Raw genomic sequence first — 24966 nt, forward strand, 5'->3', positions numbered from 1 at the left:
ATCTAAAAAAAAAAAAGAAAAGAAAATGGTCAGAAGAACCTAGGGGCCAGATGGGAACAAAGATGCAGACCTACTAGAGACTGGACTTGAGGATACAGGGAGGGGGAAGGGTAAGCTGGGACAAAGTGAGAGAGTGTGAAGAACTTATATGCACTACCAAACGTAAAATAGATCGCTAGTGGGAAGCAGCCACATAGCACAGGGAGATCAGCTCGTTGCTTTGTGACCAAATAGAGGGGTGGGATAGGGAGGGTGGGAGCGAGGGAGATGCAAGAGGGAAGAGATATGGGGACATATGTGTACATATAACTGATTCACTTTGTTATAAGGCAGAAGCTGACACACCATTGTAAAGCAATTATACTCTAATAAAGATGTTAAAAAATTATTTTCTCCCAAAAGGATAAAAACCAATAAGAAGGGAAATCTATATTTACACAAAAGCCACACCCTCATCATTACTTGAAAATGGAGAAGGCCAAAAATTCAAAAGAATTGTAAGTAAAAAAGAAAAATCTTGAATCCTGGCATAAGATTTGTCACACTCCCATTACTAGGCTTTGTGGAAAACAAAAGACAGACCAAGAAAAGCTGCCAAGAGAGAGGAAAGAAGATGGAAAAGGGATGAAAGCTCATCTAGAATGCCTAAGCCCAGAATAAATCTAAAAATACCAAAAAGGTGTCCTAGAATATGAAAGCCCGGACTACAGGGAACGTACTCCACAATCAGAGCTTATGAAGGGACAGGGATGATTTAAAGTGCAGTCTTTGAAAGATATAACTCTTAGGGAAGAATAAAGGCAAACAGTTAGGGAGAAGCACCCATCGGCACTTGGGTAATGACGGAGAAAAGAAACAAAAGGGGAAAATTAAGGATCTTGCAAGACATAAGAGAACCGCAAAATCAGAGCACTCAGGACTTCTCCCTTCATCACCAAAATAAACAAACAAAATAAAAAGGATCTGGACTTTGCCATACTAACAAAAAATCACATTATTATACTAGGAATCTTGTTGAAAAAAACCAATATCATACAGATGAAGAGAATGAAGGGAATTCCATACCAAACTTTGTAAAAAAAAAAAAAAGAGGGATGAGGAAACAAAAGTGCATATATATTAAACAACCATGAAGGAGAAAAAGACTGGAAGTCAACACTCCAAACAAAATTAATTACACTCAAGCAAGCATTGGAGGATATGAAACCCACCTTAAATAGAATATTTTTAAAAATCAAAAGACAGAGAGTGACTAAAATGAAAGGCTGAAGCATAGATTTCATAACCAACTGGGGTGTCCTTTAAATATCACAGCCTACTGAAAAAACGTTTGAACTTGTAGAAACTTGGGAAATTCTGCACCCCTCAGCCCTTCCTAAGGAAGCTACTAGAGCAGGGGTCTGCAAACTGGCCCAATGATCCAAATCCAGCCCACTGCTTGATTTTGTAAATAAAGCTCTATTGGAACAAAGCCATGATCAATCATTTATGTATTGTCTATGAATGCTTTTGCACTACAGTAGCAAAGTTGAGTAGAGAGACAGTGACACTGTGACCCAGGAACTTACAATACTTCCTATACTTCTCTTTACAGAATGTTTGCCAAGTAATTTAAAACAGGAACTGGGATTGTGGTCCCACTGCGATGAGAAGGAAAACTTCACCAAAATACCTAATGGAGAGTATTTTACATACAATAGTAAAATCAAGGTGGAGGAAAGGGGAGAAGGCTAATGTACAAAAGGTTTATGCTGTGAAAAAAGAACACAGAAAATGTGCAACTAAACATGAGAGAAGGGAGAGAAGTAGAAGGAAATAGAACAAACACTTTATCATAATGCAGTAGGTGAGTGTTAAATGATACGGGAGGAAAAAGTGCATAGACCAGAGAGTAAAGTGTTAAGAAAACAGGTGGTTCAGAATGATTTTAAGAAAGCATTAAACGTGACCAAAAACATGTCTTAATGACAAAAGCCAAAACTCACAAAGAAGATATAACCCTTAGGAATATTTATGCACCAATAACAAACAAACACCTTTATAAACCAAAAATGAAAGGAGACGTAGATAAAATAATAACAGGAAACAGTAACAGTAGGAGATTTAATACACCAAACTCAGTCTAAGGCTGATCAAGTCATATAAAAAAAAGAGAAAGCTAACCAATAATGTTATATAGGGAATATATATTTGTCAAAATGGATCATAATTATCTCACAGAGATTAGATAATTGATTTCTATAAAGTAGAAAAAGTACAAACAATCCTCTCTAACCCCAAAGCAATAAAAGTTAGTAACAAAAATTGAAAACAGAAAGCCCTTTCCACCTGAACAAAATTTTTAAGGCTTCTCTTAAAAACTGTTGAACACAAGAGGAAATGCAAACTGAAGTTGTAAAGAAATTTTTTAAAGGAATGACTATGAAAAACTACATATCGGCATCTATGGGATACATTTAGCGCGGTGATCTGAGGCAAATTCACACAGTATGCACTTTTATGAGTAAAAATGGAAGGATGAAGATAAATGAATTAAAGTATGGCCTCAAAAAATGAAAAAAAAAACCAACTAGGAAAAAAAGAACAACTAAAGAAAGCAAAATATAAAAGCAGAAATGAATGAGATACAAAATAGAAAAACGAAATCTTGTTTTTCAAAATGAACAAACCCCTAGCTGGCTTGATGAAGGAAGAAAGGGAGAGATCACACATAGACAAAATAATAAATGACAAAGGAGAAATAATCATCAAAACAAAAAAAAGAGATTACTTTGCCAACATCTATGCAAATAAACTTGAAAATCTATATGAAATAGGTAACTTCCTAGATAAATACAGATTACCAAAGTTCTGATTCTTGTGTTAGAAAGCTTAAATTAGGCAATTTTCATAGAAGAAATAAAGTTATTACAGCAATACCCCCAAGAAGCACCTTGCTCAGATGGTTTTACAGGTGAAGTCTAGTAAACCATCAAAGATCAAAAAGTACCAAAGCTCTATGAGTTATGTAAGAACATTAGAAAGGAAGGAAACTTCCCTAACTTCTTTTATGAAGCCAGTAGGATGCTAACAGGTAAAACGTAGATACCAAAATACTAAACAGAATATTAGCAAACATCCAACAGTACATTTAGAAACTAATATACTGTGATGAAGTGCAATTTATTCCATTAATACAGGGCTGGTTCTATATTAGGAATTCCATTGATATCATTCACCATAGTAATATAATTAAGGACAAATATCATATGATTAAAACCACAGATGCCAAACAAATCTTTGGGAAACTTCAACACCCATTCAGTGTTAAGAAAAGAAAAACCTCAAGAAATGGGAAAGAGGGATGCATTCTTAACATGATAAAAGATATATAATTAATTCCTCATGCTAGTATTTTATTTAGTGGGGGACTACCAGAGGTTCTCCAATAAGGTCAGGAACAAGAAAAGTATGCCCATTATATCATTCCTGTTCAGTCTTCAACTACAAGCATTAGTCAGTTGACTAGAGAAATCAATTAGATTTATGAGAATGAATAACAAGCAGTAAAGCCACCTCTGTGCGCAGATGATATTACTGTACACCTGAAAAGCCCTATAGAAACAACGACAGATTAAGCAAAACAATAAGAGAGATCAGCAAGGTAGTAGGATATAAAGTTACATACAAAAGTCAATGGTCTTTGTGTACACTCACACACACACAGCTAGAGGACACTTTAGTAGAGAAAATTCCATATACAATAGCAAAAACAAACCTTAAATGCATAGAAATAAATGTAATGAGAGCATCTATGCAAGGAAAAATTTTAGACACTCCTGAACGACATAGAAGGAAACTTAAATAAGCACAAAGACATTGGTCAATGTTCTTGGATAGAATAACTCAACATTAAAAAGATGTCGGTTCTCCCTAAACTAACGTATAAATTTAATATAATCTCAAAAATATCAGCAAACGTTTTTATGTTGTAGATCAATGGATAGTAAAATTAATATTTTTTAAATCATGCAAGAATAGCCAGGATATAAGTGAAAAAGAAAACCTATAAGTGGGGAGTAATGATACCAGGCATTAAAGCACGCTATAAAGCCTCAGAAATTATAACACTGTGGTACTGGTACATGAATAGACAAATAGTCCTGTGAAACAGAATAGGAAACCCAGAAAAACAACCATAATATATGGAAATTTCAGTATATGATGAAAGGGCATTTAATATCACTGTGGCAAAGATGGACGTTCAATAAATGATGCTGGAACAACTGAGCCATTTGGGAAAAGAATCAGTGTAGATCCATATCACACACTATACACAAAAATAAACTGTAAACGGGTTAGGAATCTAAACAAATGAAACCATAACAAAATCTTTAAGAAAATATGGCAGGACCTTGCTTTAACCTCAGCATAGGGAAAGGCTTTCTAACTGTGACTCAAATTTCCAGAGGCAATGAAAGAAAACAATGATCTGTGTGACTACAAAGGATTTTTTTTAATGTATAGCAAACACATCATAACTAAATCAAAAGGCAATTGACAAATTGAGATAAAGTATTTGCAGCATGCCTCCCGGACAAATGAATAATAGTCCAAGTATATACAGAACTCTGAAGTACGGAAGGACAAAAGGCTAATATTTCTACAGAAAAATGGGAAAAGATATGAGCAGATAATTCACAAAAAATATATAAAACAGTCCTCAAAATATAGAGTCAAACTTTCTCATAATTAGACAAATGCATACTAAGACAATGCCGAGATATCATTTCTCACCTACCACATCAACAAAGGTCACAAAAGTAGGGCAACATGTTCTGTTAGTGAGTCTGTGGGGAGACAGTCACAGTAGCTAGTGGGAGTGAAAACCAGTACAACCCTTCTGGAGAGAAATTTGGAAATACCTAACAGAAATACACATGCACTTCACTTTTGGCCCAACAATACTACTGCTGGGAATAAAACTTGAAGATCCATTTCCACCAACACAAAAGTACTTATGCCTAAGGTTATTCACTGCAGCATTGTTTGTCGTTGCAGAGTGTTGAAAACAAGTTAAATGCCCCTACATATGTCAGCGGAGTCCAATGCAGCTGTAAAAAACACAGAAACAAAAACAAAAACAAAAAAGCAATGAAGCCCTCTATGGCATAAAGAGTTTTTTTATGGAATGCTGCTAACTGAAAAAGGAAAAGTGCAAAGGAGCATTATAAGGTGCCGTCCTTCATTTAATAAACAAGGGAATATAAGAAAACATATATGGATCAGTTCATTTGTGCAGAGTAAACACAGGAAAGATTAAACCAGAAACTAAAGAGATTGGTTATCTACAGGGGGAGTGTGGGAAGTAAGTGGGGAACGGGAAGGGGTTAGAAGGCCTGACGAAAGAGTGACACTTGTCTAATAGACGTTTCTGTGCAGCCCTGACTCTTTGAATCACAGTAATATTTCACATACCCCAGAATTAAATAAAAAATCAAAACCAACTAAGATGTGGGGAGGAGGCAAGCTCAAATACAAACACCACAAAATTAACCTAACTATATGACAAATGAATGTCTTAACCACAGCTGAAGAGGTGAGAAAGAAAATAGCTAAGCTAAGCAACGTGGGGAAATAGTATTTCTTTGATTGCATCCTCTGAGGCCTAAGGCATAAAGAACTGTACACAAACACAAGTTATCAAATCTGTTTCTAACAGGTGTATTGGGTAGCATTTCTGCAAGTACTTCATGTATATATCAGGAATGAACAAGTAAGTAAATATTGAAGATAAGGAGAGCCAGGTCACACAAAGAAGTTACAAACAGGGCTACAATGGATTAACATAAGAAGTATCAGTATGAGCTCCTGGCTTTCAATATCTATACATATAGGTAGAGAAACTGAGAAGTATCTGTAAACATGAGTATATACATACAATATATTTCCTTCATTTGTGGATGGAGAGGGAGGGCTTAGGAGCAATGAAACCGCAATAGCAATGAACACACACTGAGATATTGGTTTCTAAATGTCATTTTCCAAGAAAAGGAAGCTTGACTCTTTGCAGAAGTGTTTTTTTGATTTCAGGGCCGTGGTGGGGACAAAAACACAAGATGAACAGGAATACCTTAGTGCCAGCAAGGAAGTACACAAAAAAGGATCAGGTCATGCTGAAAGAACACAGACCCCACCAAAAGAAGCTTGCAGTCACCAAAGCTGGAACAATTCAAGAAACTAAATAATGATATAATTTGATTATAAGTCACAATGTAACATAGTTATTCATGATTCAATACTGACATAAATAATTTGATTAGTTATTTGATTCAATAATTTGAAATAAAACAATTTTTATTAACAACTTGAAAGTAATAAATAAATAAATGGGGGAGAAAAGACAGCTCTTCAGAATTCCAATGAACCAATGTAGTAGGAATAAGGAAATAGAAAGTCACCATTAAGTCATAATTGTTGTAGGCAAGATCAACAGATGGATTTTAAAAGTCGTGAATAATAGTCTGAGAAGAAATAGGATATTTTCATAGTCTGAAAGTATTTCCTACACGATATTTATTACTTACAAATAGGAAAACAGTACCATTACAATGGAGCCACACAGTTGTCCCTACCTTAATCAAGTGTTGCAAATGAATAGCATCATTAATACAACATATGGACATCATGTACCCCCACACATGATGCTTGGAGAAGGGAACAGAATCGCTTTTGCAGCGCTGTGGTATAAGACCTAAAATTAAGGCACAGTGACATGCATGCCTTGACATTTGGGGGAAAACCTAGAGGGTCTCAAATGGACTCACCACAAGTTCCCATTCCCCTTTTGTGCTCCCAGGAAGAAGGTCCCCTAGCCAAAGAACCAGCCTTATCATGGGAACTAGCCACAGTGCCTGCTCGCCCCTGACTATCAGGTTTCGGTTCCCTACCAGCTCACAGAAGTATTCAAACAAGCCAATCACATCCTCCCATGTGAACCAAGGGTCATCTCGTCCTCTTGCTACTACAGACTGCCCCCCACAGCCCCTGCTTGTTCACTCTCTTCCAGAGAATGACTCCTGTGGGGCTCTACCTGGCCAGTAGTGTCCTCCTCCCCAGGCTGTGAGTACTAATAAGCTGCTGTGGGTAGTATCTGTCCAGTGTCAGGTGTCGTGTGTTCAGCCACCCCCATAACACTAGGGTGGAAATTCCTCCATCACCAATGGGATGAAGGGGAGGAGAATAAAACCGGTATTGTTGCCAAAAATTTGTAATTTCAATCAAATCACATGAACACATCAGAGAAACCCAAGTTGACAGACATTCTATAAAATACCTGACCAGTATCTTCAAAAGCGTCAAGACCGGGAAACACCCAGAAAGCTTAAGGAACTGCCAGCCTGGAGGAGACTTAGGAGAAATGATGGCCAAATGCAATGTGGTATCCAGAATGGGATGCTGGAATAAAAAATGAGATTACTGGGACAAATGGTGAAATTCAAATAAAGTATGTAAATTAGTTAATAGTACTGCATCAATGTTAATTTCCTAATTTTGATAATTTTTCTATGGCTATATAAGATGTTAGTTAACATTAGGGAAAGCTGGGTGAAGGATTTCTATACTGTTCGCAAAGTTTCTGTGAGCCTAAAATTATTTCAAAATAAAGAATTTTTAAAAAAGTTCAGTGGTTAAAGGAATGGTTATTGTATAAACGACACTGTTTAATAATAGTTTAACTTATTGAAATACGGTTAGGAGGATGGATAAATGCTCGTGCCACATCATCCAGCAAGAAACTATTTCAAACTGCTTTAGAGAGCCCATTAAAATAAATGAAAGTGCAGTCATCTCCAAGATGTAGATGAGTATTTATGTGCTCTTCAGAAGATAACCATTTTAAGTATAAAAACAATGAAATACCATATATATATAGATAAGGAGAGACCAGAGAGAGATAGAGGTGGGGGAGGGGGGAGAGAGAGACAAACATTTCAATACTTACAATTTAAAGTCTGAGGTATCAAAACAAACCGCAAACAAAACTGAGGTGCAAAGGAGAAACACAATTTTGTTTTTTAACAAGCGGGAGGCTGATTGAGGGATTTCAAAGAGAGAGTGCGAAATGATTAGCCACACAACTGAAGCGAATCACAGCTGAGGAAAGAGGAACGCACGGCGTGTGGACAGGACAGTGGACCCAGCAATCCGGTTGACTGCCTTTCTTATTAACCCCCAAACCTTGATCCTGGGTAATTTAATTTAGGTCAATAGAGGCGTAATTTATAGAAAGAATGCTGTTGTAATTTACCTGATTGGAACAAGAGTTGGAAAAAACTTGAGCTGTCCAAGACCCCAGCAGTAGGAGCAGTTTCCTCCCTCTCCGGAGATCACAGAGGACACGCCTCAGTGTTGCCATCCGCCTCAGTGTTGGCGGCACGTGGTGTCTTAATGGCTCCCTCTCAAAGTTAAGCTCGCCGGAAAAGGACTTGGATTGGTGCAGCTCAGGTCACGTGACCCCCTATAGCTCAATGTATAAGGTACTGGGAGGCGGGGCCAGATTCCCGACCCCACCCAGAGGGACCGAGGGGAGAGAGCCTTATGGGTGAGAGGGTTCTTCTCAGGCGCCAGCCCCACCCTCCTGCATCTCCTTGGCCCAGTGTCTCTCCTTGTGGCCTGGGCACTGCCTGGCCAGGGTTTCTGCCAGGCGGCTCTCAGACCTAGAGAACTGACATCCAAATTCATAGGCTACACAACAGAGGGTGTGAACTTAAAAACGAGTGGCGGGCTTCCCTGGTGGCATTTTTAATGTTTTTTAATGTTTTTACTTTTAATGTTTAATATTTTGTGATTAGGCTAATTTGTTGAGATGGAACACTTGAAAATATCTAGTAAGCAACTAACAAAAAAAGTTCACATATATTTACCATGTTATCAAAGAGTTCACATGACACTGTTTCATAAAAAATAAAAAATTTCAATTTTAGACTTGACAGTTTATCTGTGTGGTGTGTGCATTTCTGTCTTACACTTCTTTTACCCCCAAATGTTCACACACTTATGTGCAGAATTTTCTTCACCTCTCTCAGTGGCTGGACTTTTCTCAGGGCATTGAGATCCAGGAAGGGATTGTAGACATGGTGTGGAAAATTCCAGAAATGTCCAACTAATGCACTGGAGCCCAATCTCCTCTCTCCTTCCCTCTGCCTTGAAACCTCTCTGGTCTGGAACTTTCAGAGCTACAATTCTGGCTCTGACCATAGGGGCATCTATCTACATTGAGGACTTTTTTTTTTTAAAGGAAAATACATGATTTGTTTTCTTTTACTGTCATTACAGGGACCCACAAAACTCTGACTGCTATTTCGTTTATAGTTTTCAGGTCTGTTCTTTGTTGTTTGGTTTTTGGAAGTTTTTGTTTTTTGGTATTATCTCTCTGAGGTGGGCTGAGGTTAATTCCAGCCATTTGACTATTTTCAGAAAATTCTGTTACTTTGTACTAACTTAAGACAATCTCCCACACTACAGCAATAACTTAGTAAATCTCTGCTTGGAGAAGTCATCTTCCATTCCGTGGAGCTCAGTTTCAGTCTCTGTTTCCCCAGGTAGCATCTGAATGACCCTAGACAAGCTCCAGCACCTCAGTAAGCCTCAGCAACCTTGGAAAGTTGGTGATTCTGATATCAGAGTCCCCTTGTGAGGAATTCATGAAAGAATAGAGGCAATGTAGCAAGTACAGAGCCTGGCCTACAGCTGGCACACAGAGTTCTCTGGGTTTGCCGTACGAAGGAACACAATGTAGTGTAGCTGATCCAGAGTCTGGCATACAGAGCTCCCTGTGTTTGTAACCAGAAGTACCAAGGTCCCCTAAGCCTCCTGATTCCAGATGCCCTCCTCTGCAAGGGTGGTACAGTTGGAAAGAGTTCCCTGGGTGTTAGGCTGGCAGCAAACTCAGGGGGCAGTAATTACAGGAAGTGAAGTCTCCTCTGGCCCCCAGGACTCTCCTCCTCTATGCTCTTGGGGAGGGGACTTCCTGTTAGGACTCCATCTTGTTTGTGTGGCTCTGACAGAGTGGTTTGGGGCTTGCACTCTCCTTCTTCGGCAGCCCTTCCTGATATTCTCCAGACCTCCAGCTCCAGACCCACAGATTCTCTTCACGAGCAGCCTGTGAGGAGGGTGGTGACAGATCACTGCCTTCAGGCCAGCCCATGGGTGAGTTGGTCAGCATGAGACCTTGTCCTCAGATCCCCACAGGGCAGGAGGGGTTCTGGGTTCCCTCCCTAACCCCAACCCACAGGACCCCCAGCAAGCTGACCCCCCTTTAGAGAAGGCATGCAGAGGGCTCAGGCTCACTATTTCCCACTCTCTTGAGGAAATGGGCCAAGTGGGCTCTGACACACCCATCCTGATTCCATGTGGAAAACCTCCCCTCGGGCTTCCCTGGTGGCGCAGTGATTGAGAGTCCGCCTGCCGATGCAGGGGACACGTGTTCGTGCCCTGGTCCAGGAAGATCCCACATGCCGTGGAGCAGCTGGGCCCGTGAGCCATGGCCGCTGAGCCTGCGCGTCCGGAGCCTATGCTCCGCAACGGGAGAGACCGCAACAGCGAGAGGCCCGCGTACCGCAAAAAAAAAAAAAGAGAAAACCTCCCCTCTTATGGAAATGGCCATGGCTGAGGTGAATTATTTCCCCTGGCTAAGGAAAAGGCAAAAGTCATGTGATCTTCTCAGGTCTAGGGTTTGGCAAGTAGGGAGTGTCACCTAGGTGGGGCGTGGGATTGTGTAAACTAATATTCCTTGGATTTATACGAGGTGGAGGAGGGGCAGAAAACCCACCATTACCACTGAATATTACATTAACTAGTCAGGGTAAATTGTATTAGTCCATAGAAGCTTACTGAGGCTTGCTTTGTTGCCCAGCATATGATCTATCCTGGAATGTTCGATGAGTAGTTCTTATGTGCATTGTTCTATGTCACTTAAATACATTTGTTAACTTAAGTCACATTTTGAAACCTTCTCCCTCTAGCTGAGTTTTTGTCTGCCATTTTGTGCATCACTCAGTGAGCTGTGTAAAAATTTCCCACTGTGACTGTGAATTTGTCCATGCTCTATTTCTGTTAGATTTTGCTTTGCATATTTTGGCTCTATTTTAGGACATGCATACAAATTTAGAATTTTATATTAATATCTCCTTATTGCATTGAACCTGTTATCAAAAAGAAATCTCCTTCTTTCTCTAGTGATTCTTTTTTCTTTAAACTGTACCTTTACTTTTACTAATAGGGTTATACCAGCTCTCTGTAGGTTACTGTGGAAAAGGTATACATTTTGCCATCATTTTTTTATTTTAAAATTTCCTAGATATTAAAATTTGCATGTGTCTCTTTTCAGGAGCATTTGATGGAGGGTTTCTTGTCCAGTCTGATAATAGCTGTCTTTCTATTTGGAATAATAATCTCAAATTTTTAATGTAAAAGTAGATGTAATTTGGTTTATACATACTATCTTACTGTATATTTATTTTTGTCTCTTCTAAGTTCTTTTTCCTTTCCTTTCCTTTGAAATGATTAACATTTTATAACTATTAAATTGTTACCTCATGTGGCTAGATAAACATTCTTTTGCCATTCTTGTAGTGTTTACCCTTCAGATTACAATGTACATTTTTGCACTTTCAGTCTAATGTTAATTAATTAGTTCTTTAGAACTCCTCAGACAATTAGGGGACCTTGAGACACTTTGATTCCATATACTCCCTCCAAATTTATTGTCATGCATTTTCATTGTCTATATATTTAAATCCCCAGAAGAAATTACTATCATTGTGTTATATAATCAGCACTCATTTAAATTTGCCTACATATTCACAAATGTCATTAGTCTTTCTTTCCTGTATCTATGTGCCTCCACCTGGGAAGATATTTCTTCTGCCCAAGAAAGAGTCTATAATATTTCTTTTAGTTTGAGTCTTCTGGTCACAAATTTTCCGAGTTTTTGTTACAGGATGAAGAAATGAATGCCTTTTTTTAAAGAATGTTTCTCTTTAAAGCATACTTTTTCTCCTGTTACAATAATACTGTTACACTGAGTTGATATCTTGTTACTTTTGGAAACTTCTCAACAAAGATCTCTTCAAATACCACTTCTCCACTGTTCCCTCCCCTTCTTTCCGGGACTCACATTAACCATGTGTTAGCTATGTTCACTGCATCACCTTTAATTATCTCCCCCTCGCTTTTGGTATTCTCCATGCTATGTCTCTCCAGGCTGCATTCTGGATCTTTTCATCGGCCTTATCTTTCATATCTCTAATTCTTTCGTCAGGCAGGGAGGTCACCTTTGACCCTTGAACCATCACACAAGGGTAGATTTCAGGGTAGATTTTATTGTGCCCCTAGAGCCGAGCAGAGAAGAGAGAGTTAGAGGTGAAAAGCTACTTGTCCCAGGTCACATAACCTGAACCAAGCAGAGCAGGGACTAACATCACAGACTAAACCCTGGGTCCAGACCCTTTCCTCTGTGCTTGTTTTCTTCTTGGCTGTGAACGCTCCCCACCTCTCATTTCCTGAGAAGTGGAACCACAGTGAAGTTTCTAAGCCTTTTTTTTAGCACTGTGATACATTTCTCTTTAGATTATAAAGTCAGTGATATTTCTTCATTAGCCATGAGAACTTTCCCAGGAATTTTTCTGGTACTGGGCCTATTGATGTGTTGTTCTCAATTTCAGAGAACATTGATCAAGTGAACACTTTACAAAGAAAAGCAAGATGCAGGGGTATCTACCAAAGGAGACAGAGCTCTTGGTCTCAACAGGCCACATCCCAGCAGCAGCAAGATAGAGAATCACTGCGAAGTGATGCTCACGTGGACATCCAAGCAAGATAGTAAGTGACGAGGCAGCATGGCTGACAAGTATCAACCAGTGAAAAACAAAACCTTGTAGTTAAATATGTCACTTTTCTCTCTAACCTGGAAGAGTGAGGAATGATGGGATCAGGTTAACGGTTGAGCAATCTTTATTGTAGCTCTGCTATCATTGGGGAAAATGTAGAGAGGACTTCCCAAGACTATGCGGACCACTTTCTTCTCTCCACTTCCCCACAGTGCTCCCTATGCCCTTCCATCCTGTCATCGGAGAGGCAATTTTCAGGAACAAGACGAAACCCCTGTTAACAAGGAGACAGAGCAAATGCCTCCAGAGAGAAGAATGGAGAGAAACAGGCAGGATGAGACCTTGGGGAGCTGGTTCAAGATCAGAGTGAGTGTGCTGGCTAAATGGACCTAACATGTAGAAGAAGATGACAGAGAGAGTCATGTTGGGCGCATGTAGAGATGCTGGGACTTTTCTCTCGTGGCAGTGGAGCTGGTAATCTGTCTTGTTATTACTAGGAGTTAACTTCCTAGATCATGTGAGGGCAGGTTCAGAGAAGCAATATAAAGGGAGCAGACTGACTGCAGGAAGCATGGGAGACGCTGTCTAAAACAAAGGAGGAAACTACTGCCAAGGAGATGGAGCAACTCCACACCAGAAGACGCAGTTTGGCTCAAGCTGAGTGTGGGAGGAGGTTGAGTCTCTGGGATCCTCGTCAGAGGGGCAGGCCAGGTCTGCCTTAGGTAGGATCTCTTAGAACTTTATAAAAGTAAGTACGTGTGAAAGATATGAAGTCGATTATTTCAGGAAAAGTATTTAAATGGAAAGAAAGGATATATAGGAAGCCCATGTCTGGTGTAAAAGTTAGCGATAACAGATATTGTCCTATCTTAAGAAATTACCTAAAGCCTGAAAAAAGGTCCTAAAGCAAGACACAACTGGGTCTTATCTTAACCTTGGATTCCATTTTATCACTTTTCTTTCCCCAATTATTTCTTTGCCTCTTAGGTTCCCTTCGGTATTAAATATGATGAGAAGTGGCTGCTGAATTTGATTCACAAGCAATGCAGTGTCCCCTTCACCCCAGTCGAAGTAAGAGAGGACATTGAGGCCGATGAGAGGAAACGGGGTAGATGGCAGGCCCAGATGAGAAATGGCTCTGGTCTCATATTATGCTTCTCTTGTCACTCTCCCTACAGTTTCACTATGAGAAAATGGAGGCCCAGTTCTTCGTTCAGAATGCCAACATTGCTTTCGAACTGAAGAATGTCAACGGCAAGATTTACAATGAGGCTAATGAAAGGGTGTGTGTCAAGGGCATGAGCAGGGCTAGCTGGGAGCCAGAGGGCAGGGCAGGGGCATGGTCTTGCTTGATCCCAGAGCTCAGATTTCCTGGAGCTTACCCAGCCCCTCTTGTGTTCTCAACAGATATCTATCTTTGTTGATCCCTGTGATGCACCTCACTCTGTGCTGAAGGAGCTGAGGTCAGAAAAGGTGGAGCAGATAAAGGTAATGCAGACTCAACACAACCTGTGCACTCACAGCCAGACCCACCTATTGCCCCCGATCACCACCTCAGACTCAGAGCCCCTGAACCCCATCCCTAACTCAGCAGCTGCCCATGAAGGAACGATATGATGCCTCCCAGCAATCTCGTGACATCCAGGGAGTCCGCTCTGACCCTGGTATGGCGACAGCAGCAATTGTAGAGCAGGTGAGAGCAGAGGGGTCTAGCTGGGAAGGATACTCAGGAATGGTAACTCGGGGAGGGGTTGGTGCTGGAGCTGTACCAGCCAGGAGCCTCTCAGCCCCCGATTCCCTCCTCCTGGCTTCCTGAAGACTTGATGACCCGTGATACTGGAATGGCGCAAAACCCTAGAAATGGCATGGCTGCCTCCCTGCAGACCCATCCAGGGAAGATGCCCAAGATGAGGACCTTAGACCCAGTGTTGGGGCTGGTGGTGATGGTGGGAGAGATTAGGTAGAAGAGGCAGATTGGTCTCAGGTATCCCCTGCTGGGGTCCTCACTCTAACTCTTTCCTCATCATAGCTTTTGGCCTTGGACCTGAGCGATAAGAAACCCTACCAGCTGCACGGCCTGTCCAACATTATGCCGAATGCTTCCAACACCAAGAACTGGAACCTCTCCAACACTGAGGTGAGGTGTGGTACCCAGATCCGTCTTTGAAGGGAAGGTGGGAAGGCTCATGTGATGGTGGCAGAGGAAGGGAAATGGATTTGTAGGAAAAGGAAGGGAGTAGGGGTGCACGGCCATCCTGGCTCTTTTTCTCTGGCCCATGTGGTTCCTCCTCATAATCACAGGTGAAGTCTGCAGGGGAGATGGACAAGGGTGAGCGGCTGGAGCCAGAAGGGATGTGTGCAGAGAGAAATCCCCTGTGCACCACCTTCCCTGATAAGTCAACCAACATAAGGTCAGATGTATAATCTGTTTCCCGCTGGCAGCCAAAGCTATTCCCGAAAGTGCCCGTTTGCAAGGGGCAGCTGATGTGGACCTCAGGGAGGACTACAGGCCCTATGCTCTCCTCTCTGCATCACAAAGTGGACAGAGTTTCAACCACAATCCATATGGGCCCCCAGCCCAACATGTGCATATTTTACATTCTTACCTGCTGTGTCTGAGCCATTCTGGGGCAGGTGAAGAGCTGCAAAAGGGGTGCCATTTCACATTTCCTCTCTCTTCTTCCCTGACCCCCACCACGGGAGAGCTTCTTTCCCTTCCCTTTGTTTTCTCTCTCTCCCTTGTCTCTAGGCCCGTATGTCTCTGTCATCTCACCCCTCGTACCTTCACTCCCTTTCTGTCTTCATCCCCCTCCATCTCCCTCCCTGAGCCCCACCTCACTCACCTCCCTGCCCCAGCATCCTGGGCCACCCATGGGGGGAGTCCAGGTCTTGGTCCAGGTCTTGGCAGAGTGCAGGACCCTAAGTGAGGTGGCAGAGCCTCGGGCACACACCCCAATCCCTCTTCTCCCCACAGCCTTCAGCCAGGCCCTGGAGGAAGGAAGGGAGGGGAAGGAAGCCCTGCAGCATGAGTTTCAAATGCTGGTCATGGTGGCACTGGAGAAGGGAAGTCCACGCATTCTGCGGGGAGCTACCCAGGGGAAGGAGAGGAAGGGAGGGAGGGAGGCGGGGAGGGAGGCAGGGCATGCTCTCCCTCTGTGTCAGTCGATGGGGGACGTGTTCAGGGCCCTGGAAGGCTGGGACACTGGGGTGTGGGTGTACTTGCTCCCATGAGGAAGAGGGTCACCTCCACAGTTTCACTGACTTTTCTGTTTTGTCTTGATTTTGGCAGCTCCATCCTGGAATTGTTCCCCAAGTTACTAACCTTGGTAAGTGCATTCCTTGTTCATGGACTCCTCTAACTGGCACTGACAGCACCCACAAACTACTCTGAACCCCATTAGGTCTTGCCACAGTTACAGTTTTGAAACTGACCCTTAAACGTCCTGGGCGGAGGGGGATGGTACAGCCCCTGTGGGAACGTGACAAAGGCTCTGGATCTTCTTCAACCACGTTTTTCACAGGCTTTGGGGAACCCACGGTGATGATCCAAACTGTAGTCCTGCCCATGGAATTTCCAGGGCTCTTTCACCCCTGACCTCTGACCCTCACCCTCTCTTGGGCTCATCCTTTTCCCTGATCATCCAACACCACCTCCTGTTCTGCACTGCTGACATCCTCTTCTCTTCCCCAGGATGGCCAGGAGACATCCCCACTGGCTAAATGTGGTATTGAAGCCTGCAAGCGCTTACCAACCTGCAAGGTGAGGACGGAGGATCAAGCCGGGTTTTAAGTGGTGCCTGAGAAGGGGGTGTCAGCCCTGGTCCTGAGGACTGTTTTGATGCCAGGGAAGCTACTTTGGATCTGATGAGCTCAAGAGCCAAGTCCTGAAATTCCTGAGGCAGTAAGTACCTCTTGGAAGCTGAGCAAGGGGAGGGGAGCTAGGACAGGTGAGGCCACCTAAGCACAGGTCTGCTCAGGGGAGTTTTCAAGTCTCATTTGAGGTCCAGACCACAGAGATAGACTGCCTTCACTGCCCTCCCTTAGGTACTACTTGATCCATGACTACGGAGACCAACAGGTTCTCGCAGGGGCTTATCACGAGGAGGCCTGCTTCTCCCTGACCATTCCCTTCCACCCCGAGGACCCAGCCCCGTGAGTATCACAGCACAGACTCTGCTCCTGGGCCGTGTGGCTCCCCAGCAGACACAGGCCAGCTCCTGCAAATACGCACCACCCTCTGTTGCTCTTTGTCTCCTAGAAGCAGCTTGTGCGAGTACTTCAAGGACAGCAGGAATATGAAGAAGCTCAAGGACCCCCGTGAGTGTGCGATGGGAAGACTGGGTGGGAAAGGGCAGTGAAGGGGTCAATCATAGGGCCCAGGGCGTGGCAGCCCCTGACCTTCGCTCGCTTGCCCTCCCCTCACAGACCTGCGGGTTCAGCTGCTGAAGCACACAAAACGTGTCATTGTGCACACCCTCTGTGGGTTGCCCAAGACTCAGCATGACTTCAGCTCCTTCGTGGTGGACATTTGGTTCCAGACGGTGAGCGCCTGCTTCCTCCCTTGGGCGGGCCCAGGAAGCCGCAGGTGGGTAGGAGGTGGAGGTGGTGACTGGGCGCCTGGGCTCTTCCCTTTCAGGAAATGATGCTCTGCTTCTCCGTCAGCGGGGTGTTCGAGGAAGGTGAGTGTGTGTAGACCCCCACCCCTGATGTCTCATTGCTGCCTCCCCTTGGCCAGGCTCACTCCCAGACCCACCCAGCTTCCTGGACCCCTTCCTTTCCCTTCCCTTCCCTTCGCTCCACTCCCCACTTCCCTCCCCACCTGCCCTCCCCCACCTCCCCTCCCCTCCCCTCCCCTCCCCTTCCCCACTGTGTTCTCCAGCCCTCAGGCTTCCCACAGACAACCCAGGTCTGAGCTGTGTCCATGTTTGTCTGCCCTGCACACCCTGGGCGTTGGGGACATAGGCTGTTGAGTTTGGTGCCTCTCATCCCAGATCCTTACTGTGAGAACTTGGGCTGCTATTGAACCTCTCAGTTTCCTCATTTGCACAATGGGGTAGAAGTATCCACCTCTTGGGCGGCTGTGAAGAATGCATCCCGTGAACTTGTGTAGTGGTTGTCAGCGGCCATGTCACTGGGCGCAGACTGCTCCTATAGCTGCCCTCCCCATTCGCGACACCCTGGCCCCCGTTAACAACTGCCCTCTTAGCATGAGTGTCCAGTCACTCCCTGACTGGGGACCGCCGTGTGAGCATGTACAGCACGTGCGGCTCTCAGGGGTACTGTTGTTTGTTTGCTGTTGAAGTGGAAGGAAGTTCTCAGGGCTGTGTGCGTGCCTTCACCCGGACCTTCATCGCTACCCCTGCCAGCTACTGCAGGTGAGAGCCCTGTCGTGGGTGGGAATACCCATCCTCGCCTGGGCTCAGGGGCGTGGGAATGTGGTGGCACAGACCTTAGGTTTACTCGGTATTGTGGAAAGCCAGCAGTGAGATCCCAGGAGCAGTCTAGCCTAGTGGTTAAGAAGAGTATGGGCTCTGGAATCGGCCTATGCATTCACTCCTTCCCCAACACTCACTCGCTGTGTCCTTGGTCAAGTCATATGACCTCTATGTGACTCAGTGTCTTCCTCCGAGAATGGGTATCAGAGTGTCCAGCCCTTGGGCTGTGGTAAAGGGTAAATGTGAAATTGCCCGTGAGTTGGGGATAAACCTATAAATCGAGTGAAGGTGGTAGACAGTCTCTCCAAAGGTGGGCTCTGTGGGGAGGGGCAGAGGTACCAGTCAAGGAACCTGGGAGACAGGCACAGGAGGGACGTGGAAGGAATCTGGTTGCTGAGTGCCAGTGGGAGCAGAGTCAGTATTTGGGGTGAGGGTGTCCATCCATCAGTTGTCTGGGGGTCCATTTTTCCTTCAGTCTGTGCATCGTGAATGACGAGCTGTTTGTGAGGGATGCCAACCCCAGTGAGACCCAGCGGTTTTCTGCATCCCAGTGCCTACACCCACCTCCAGCTCCATGTATACCCTCTCCCAGCTGCAGCAGGACATCATGCAGACATCCTCTACCCCATCTGAGATGAACCTCTAGTGGTCTCAGAAGTGAGTGCTGAGTTTGCATGGGGATAGGAGGGAGCTGGGACGAGTAGAGGAGGGATTAATGGGAATTTTGAGGTCATTATTTTAAATCTATTTTTTCTTACAAACGTTTACTTGTGAAAAAGTCCCTAATTTCATACTAATACATTTCCATGTACTATAAAATACAGGTTTCCTATCTTATATACTGTTCTGAAACTTCTTTTATTAGCAGTACCAGCATAGTTTCTTCTCAGTATATGTGAAGCTACATTACTCTTTCTAAGATCAATATATCAAACAATTGAATTCCTGGAAGCCATAAGCTATTATTGATCGCCATTTACCTTTTCGCCTCTTTTTCAGCATTACATGCAGTGGCATCTGCTCCTTCTGGTACATACATGTTGGTAAACTTGAAGGCTTGCTCTTGTAGCATAGATTTAGCAGTGAAGTTGTGTGGTCAAGTGTCTCCAGTTTGGTCCTAAGGGAGGTCATCTATCCTCCCCCACTACAGGTGCTTTCAGTACAATGACTAGACTATACCAGAAATAAAAACTTCTTTACTCATCAAAAAGTGAATTCTGAGAATTCAGCGATAAGACGAAATAGACCTCTAGGGTTTCAGGAAGGTGCAGGCGGACAGAAGTCAGGTGCCCTGGGGTTGACACTCACGGCTGCTGGCTCTGCTGACATCCCAATTCTTTCTCTTTACTTTCTTCAGTCCAAGGGCAAAATTCCAGATGAGACCCTCACCCACTGACCTGGGATCTTGAGAGCAAAACTCTGCAAATGAGCCTTTAGATGTCATTCTCATCCTCATCATATTTGTTACCTCTCTTCTCTTAACTGAAGCCACATCCATGACTAAGCTTGCAGTCCAGCTAATCAGGAAGCCAAAGTTTACCGTGTAGGCCTGCCCGTTGCTCTATATTTTTCCCACGCATGATCCTTGTTTATCTTTATATTAAAGAGTAACATTGCACATTATATGTTGTGTGTCTTGGATTGCTTTTCCCCTGACCCAACCATGAGTTACTGGGGCCAGGACCAAAAGGTCCCATCTCCTGCATCATCCCTGGCAGTCTCTAGCATTTATATCTGACCTACACAGTGCTTGAAAATTATACAGTAACGACTCCATTCCTGGACTACCCTAAAATCCACGCTTTGCCTCCTGATAACCTTCTCTCCACCACTTCAGTACTCACAAGTTGTGACCGTTCTGATGTTCACTTCTATAAACAAATATAATGGATTTAGCAAGTAAAGTACCATATTTACTCCAATAATTATGGGTTTCTTAATCATTTAACAGGTCTAAAGCTTTGTTAACATTTTTATTAGGTTCTTAGGCTCTGTACCTAAGACTGTATTCCCCACAAATCCTGTGTTGTTTTTTTAACTTTTTAAATTTGAAATAATTATTGATTTACCAAAAGTTGCAAAAAAATGTGTATAGAGGTCATGTATACCCATCACTCACCTTCTCCTAATGATAACACCTTGTATTACTTTAGTACAGTATTGAAACAAAGAAATGGACATACGTACAATCCACTGAGCTTACCACAATTTCACCATTTTACATGCACTCATTTGTGTGTTAGAACACTTGTGTATAGTACTTATATATATAATTCCATGCACTTTTACCAGCTGTGTAGGTGTTCTAAACATCACCACAAACAAGATAAAAAACGTTCATCACCACACGTTTCCCTCATGTTAGCCTTTATAGTCACACCCACGTTCTTCCTGATCCCACATCTCTAAATTCTGGGAAACACTATTATAATTTCCTAAATGTCATAGAAATGGAATCCTATAGTACATTACCTGTAGGAATGGATTTCTTTCACTCAGCATAACTCTCCTGAGATCCATCCAAGTTGTAAAGTGTGTCTATCGTCTGTTCCTTTTTATTGCTGAATAGGATTCCATGTTGTGAATGTACCACACTTTGTTTAGCCATTCCCCCATTGAAAGACATCTGGGCTATTTCCACTTTTTAAGTATTGGGAGTAAAACTGTGATGAACTTCATGTAAAGGTTTTTGTGTAAACATAAATTTTCATGGCTCTGGGTAAATTGCCCAGAGTGCAACTGCTGTATCGTATGGTAATTGCATGTATCGTTTGGAAAAACCTTCCAAATTGTTTTCCAGATGGCCTGTACCATTTTGCATTCCATTTGGCAATGTATGAGTGACTCAGTTTATCCAGTGTTGCCTGCATTTGGTTTTGCCACTGTTTTTTTCAGCCATTCGGATAGGTGGGTTTAACATTTCATTGTACTTCAATTTGCATTTGCATGGCGGCTAAAGATGTTGAATAGCTTTTCCTAAGCCTATTTGCCCTCTGTTCATGTCTTTCATCCATTTTATAATTGGATTAAGAGGCAAGAAGTTACCTCTAGAGAGCTGCCCTGGCTCTGGCTAGCAGGCAGAGTAAGAGAATGCGAGGCCCCTCGAGACTCACTTTTCTTGACAGGGAGGGCAGAAGTGGGGCTGAAGCTATTAAATGTTCCTCAAATTAGGACTGAACTTGGATATGGAACAGGATTAAGAGGTGGGGGCATCTCTGGGTCCATCTGTGGAGATCTGGATAGGTCAGAAAAAGAAGGGGGATATAGGGGAGAGGAAGAACAGTGGAAGGAGGGAGATATGGGGGGATGCCTTCTAAATGATGCTAGATTCATCACTCTCAGCCTGCTCAATGGAGTGCAAAAAACTATTCTCCGAGACTTGTGGTTTTCAACTCTGGATATCCATTAGGATCCCCTGTAATGCTCAGATTCAACTAACTGAATCAGAGCCTCTAGGGATAAGCCCAGTCATCAGTATCTTCAAGGTTCACCTCAGTTGATTCTAATGAGCTGTCAGAATTGAAAACCTTATCTAATGGTGTATTAGTTTGCTATGGCTGCCATAACAAGATACCACAGGCTGAGTAGCTTAAACAACAGAAATTTATTTCTCACATTTTAAAGGTTGGAAGTCCAAGATCCAGGTGTCCACAGGTTTGGTTTCTTCTGAGACTCTCTCCTTGGCTTGCAAATGGCCTCCTTCTTAGTCCTTCTTCACATGGTTGTCCCTCTGTGCATACACACCCTGGTATCTCTTTATGTGTCCTAAACTCCTCTTATAAGGAAACCAATCATATAGGATTAGTGTCTATCCTAAGGGCCTCATTTTAATTTAATCACTTCTTTAAAGACCCTATCTTCAAACACAGCCACATTCTGAGGTACTGGTGGTTAAAGCTTCAACATATGAATTTGAGTAGGACACAGTTCAGTCCACAACAGATGGTATGAGAAATACCTTGGTCTGAGAAATTCGTCTCCCTTTTAGCTACCTTCCTGGAACTACTATACAACACTTCTGCCATCACCTCATTAGGTAGGAGTTGGTCATATGACCATTCTTGCCTGCAAAGCAGGCTATAAATATGTTCTTTTACTGGAAATATTACTGTACCAAATAAATGTGGGATTCTTTTATTAAGAAAGAAGGAGAGGGCTTCCCTGGTGGTGCAGTGGTTGAGAGTCCGCCTGCCGATGTAGGGGACACGGGTTCATGCCCCGGTCCGGGAGGATCCCACATGCGGCGGAGCGGCTAGGCCCGTGAGCCATGGGCGCTGAGCCTGCGCGTCCGGAGCCTGTGCTCCGCAACGGGAGAGGCCACAACAGTGAGAGGCCCGCGTACTGCCAAAAAAAAAAAAAAGAAAAAAGAAAGAAAGAGAATTGGTATAGAACATATGCTACACTTTCATACCCAAGGCAGCTAGCAGCACTACCTCAATTATTATGTCCTTTCTACCCAGTTTTCCAACCACAGTTTTCATGGGTTCAAACAAAACTGCTGCTTCAGAGACACCTGAGCTCACTCTCCCATCCTCCCAAATCCCATGTCCCAGACTATGCCTGAGTCCTCACAACTTAGTGTGCTTAATCTACGTCATTCACTCACTCATTCATTCATTCAACAAATATTTATTGGTTACCAATGATATGTGAGGCACTGTGATAGGCACTGGAGATAAACCAGAGAACCTGACAGACAGGGTCATGGTTCTCATGGACCTCACATTGTACAGGGGTTGATACACTCAAGATTTAAAAGCCATTAAGAAAATAATATGGGAAAATGTGACAGAGAATGACTAGGGTGGGGAAGGCAAGGAAGGATTTTCTGAAGGCGTAACTTAGATGTAATATTCAAATAACAAGAAGTACACAGTCAGCAGTGGGAAGATATCGGAGCTGAGCCCTCAAGGCAGAGGGGAGAGCAAGATGAAAGGCCCTAAGATATGGGCAAGCTTGGCAGTTTTAGGGAACAGCTTGTATGCCAGTGTGTATTGGGAGGACAACGTTAGAAAATGAGATGAGAATGGTAGGAGGGGCCCAATAACAGAAGGTCCTGTGAGCCATGGTAAGGACTCTGGCTTTTGATCTTATTATGATGGGTGCTTTCTGAAAGGAAGGGAATTTATTATTATAATCTACTTTATTAAAGCTCATTCTAAATGTTCCTTGGAGGACAGACTGAACTAGAGCAACTGTAAGATCAAGAGACAAGATTAGGAGTCTACGACATGCATGAGAGTGAGAGGTTACAGTCTCGTAGACCACAGTCGTAGCAGTGGAAGGGGTGAGATGGGGTTTGAAATGACATGTATCTTGGAAGTACTGAACTTGTTGATGAAGTCCACGTTTGTGGTAAGGGATAGAGAGGAAGTAAGTGTGTCTCTTGGAATGTGGATTTTGGCAGCTGGGTTAGGGTGGTTTTCTTCGCTGGGGAAATGAACGGGGGACCAGCTTCAGTGCAATGCCAGGAAACTGACAGTTCTGTTTTGACCATGTCGTTTGCGGAGCCTATGAAAAATCTGGGTGGGGAGCATGTGGGTGGATGTATAAGTCAGGAGATCCTGAGAATATTCTTGGCTGTGGCAAAAACAAAAAAAAACAAAAAACAAACAAAAAAAACCAAAAGAACAAGCATGCAAGAAAACAAACGAAAAACCCAACTGTACCGTTCAATCTGAAAATACAGGTTGATTCCACATATGAGCATGATGCAGGTCTAGAATCTGGAAGGGATACAACGACATAATAAAAACCTACTTCACTGAGTTATAATTTACGTTCAACAGAATGCATCAATCTTTTTTTTTTTTTTTCCGCTGTTCTGCACGGCTTGCAGGATCCTAATTCCCCAACCGGGGATCGAACCTGGGCCCCTTGCAGTGAGAGCACCGAGTCCTAACCACTGGACTTAGCTATAAGGCTAAGGCTCTGGCCTGCCAGGGGCTACTAACTGTCAGAGAAAGAACATGTATGTCTGGAACATAACTATCATTCACCCACCTATTCATTCATTCATGCACCTAGCGCATGTCAAGCTCTGTGCTAAGAAGGGAAGATAGGACCATGAAAAAATTCAGACAACGTCTCTGTCTTCCTGAAGATTAGGAGGCGAAATAGAGAACTGCAAGTGGCTCTGGTTGCTAAATAGTAAGGGAGGTATTTGGTGAGATAATTGGGCCCCCAAAAGGTCTAAGCCCAGTGCACAGATGCAACTCTTCCCCTTCTGCATGTCTCATAGACAATGCTGTGGCATGACCTAGAATATAGAGCTGTTAGAATAGAATGAGCCTGAACATGCTGTGCATAAATGGCTGAGGAAACAGCTTTCCAAACCTTCCACCCAGCAAACAGCCCTGATTATGTGCAGAAGTCGATCTCAATTTCATGTAATTCTCACAGTTGGAGTTGTATGACTAATTATTTTGTCTCTGTGGCTAATTAATAAGCTGAGGTTAAGAAGGGTCAAGTATCTTGGAAGAAAACAGCAGATCTACTGATAATAGGAAAGTGTTAGATTTTAAGCTGTGAGCTCTTAACTAGTGTGGATGACTCGTTCCCATCCTTTAGGTCCAGGCTGAGGTAGTAGCAATGCAAGTTTCCCAGTCAAAGGCCTGGGATTCATTGGCCATTAGAGGATTTTAGGAACTGGAGAAGCT

The 24966-nt window shown here is 43.2% G+C and overlaps 1 pseudogene; it reads left to right on the forward strand.

The window, feature by feature from the left end:
- Positions 1 to 19882, forward strand: part of LOC132482249 (nuclear RNA export factor 3-like) — a 42244-nt pseudogene extending 22362 nt beyond the window's left edge.
- The last annotated feature ends 5084 nt before the right edge of the window (positions 19883 to 24966 follow it).

The sequence above is a fragment of the Mesoplodon densirostris genome, chromosome X (assembly GCF_025265405.1).
Source record: "Mesoplodon densirostris isolate mMesDen1 chromosome X, mMesDen1 primary haplotype, whole genome shotgun sequence".
NCBI classification, from domain to species: domain Eukaryota; kingdom Metazoa; phylum Chordata; class Mammalia; order Artiodactyla; family Ziphiidae; genus Mesoplodon; species Mesoplodon densirostris.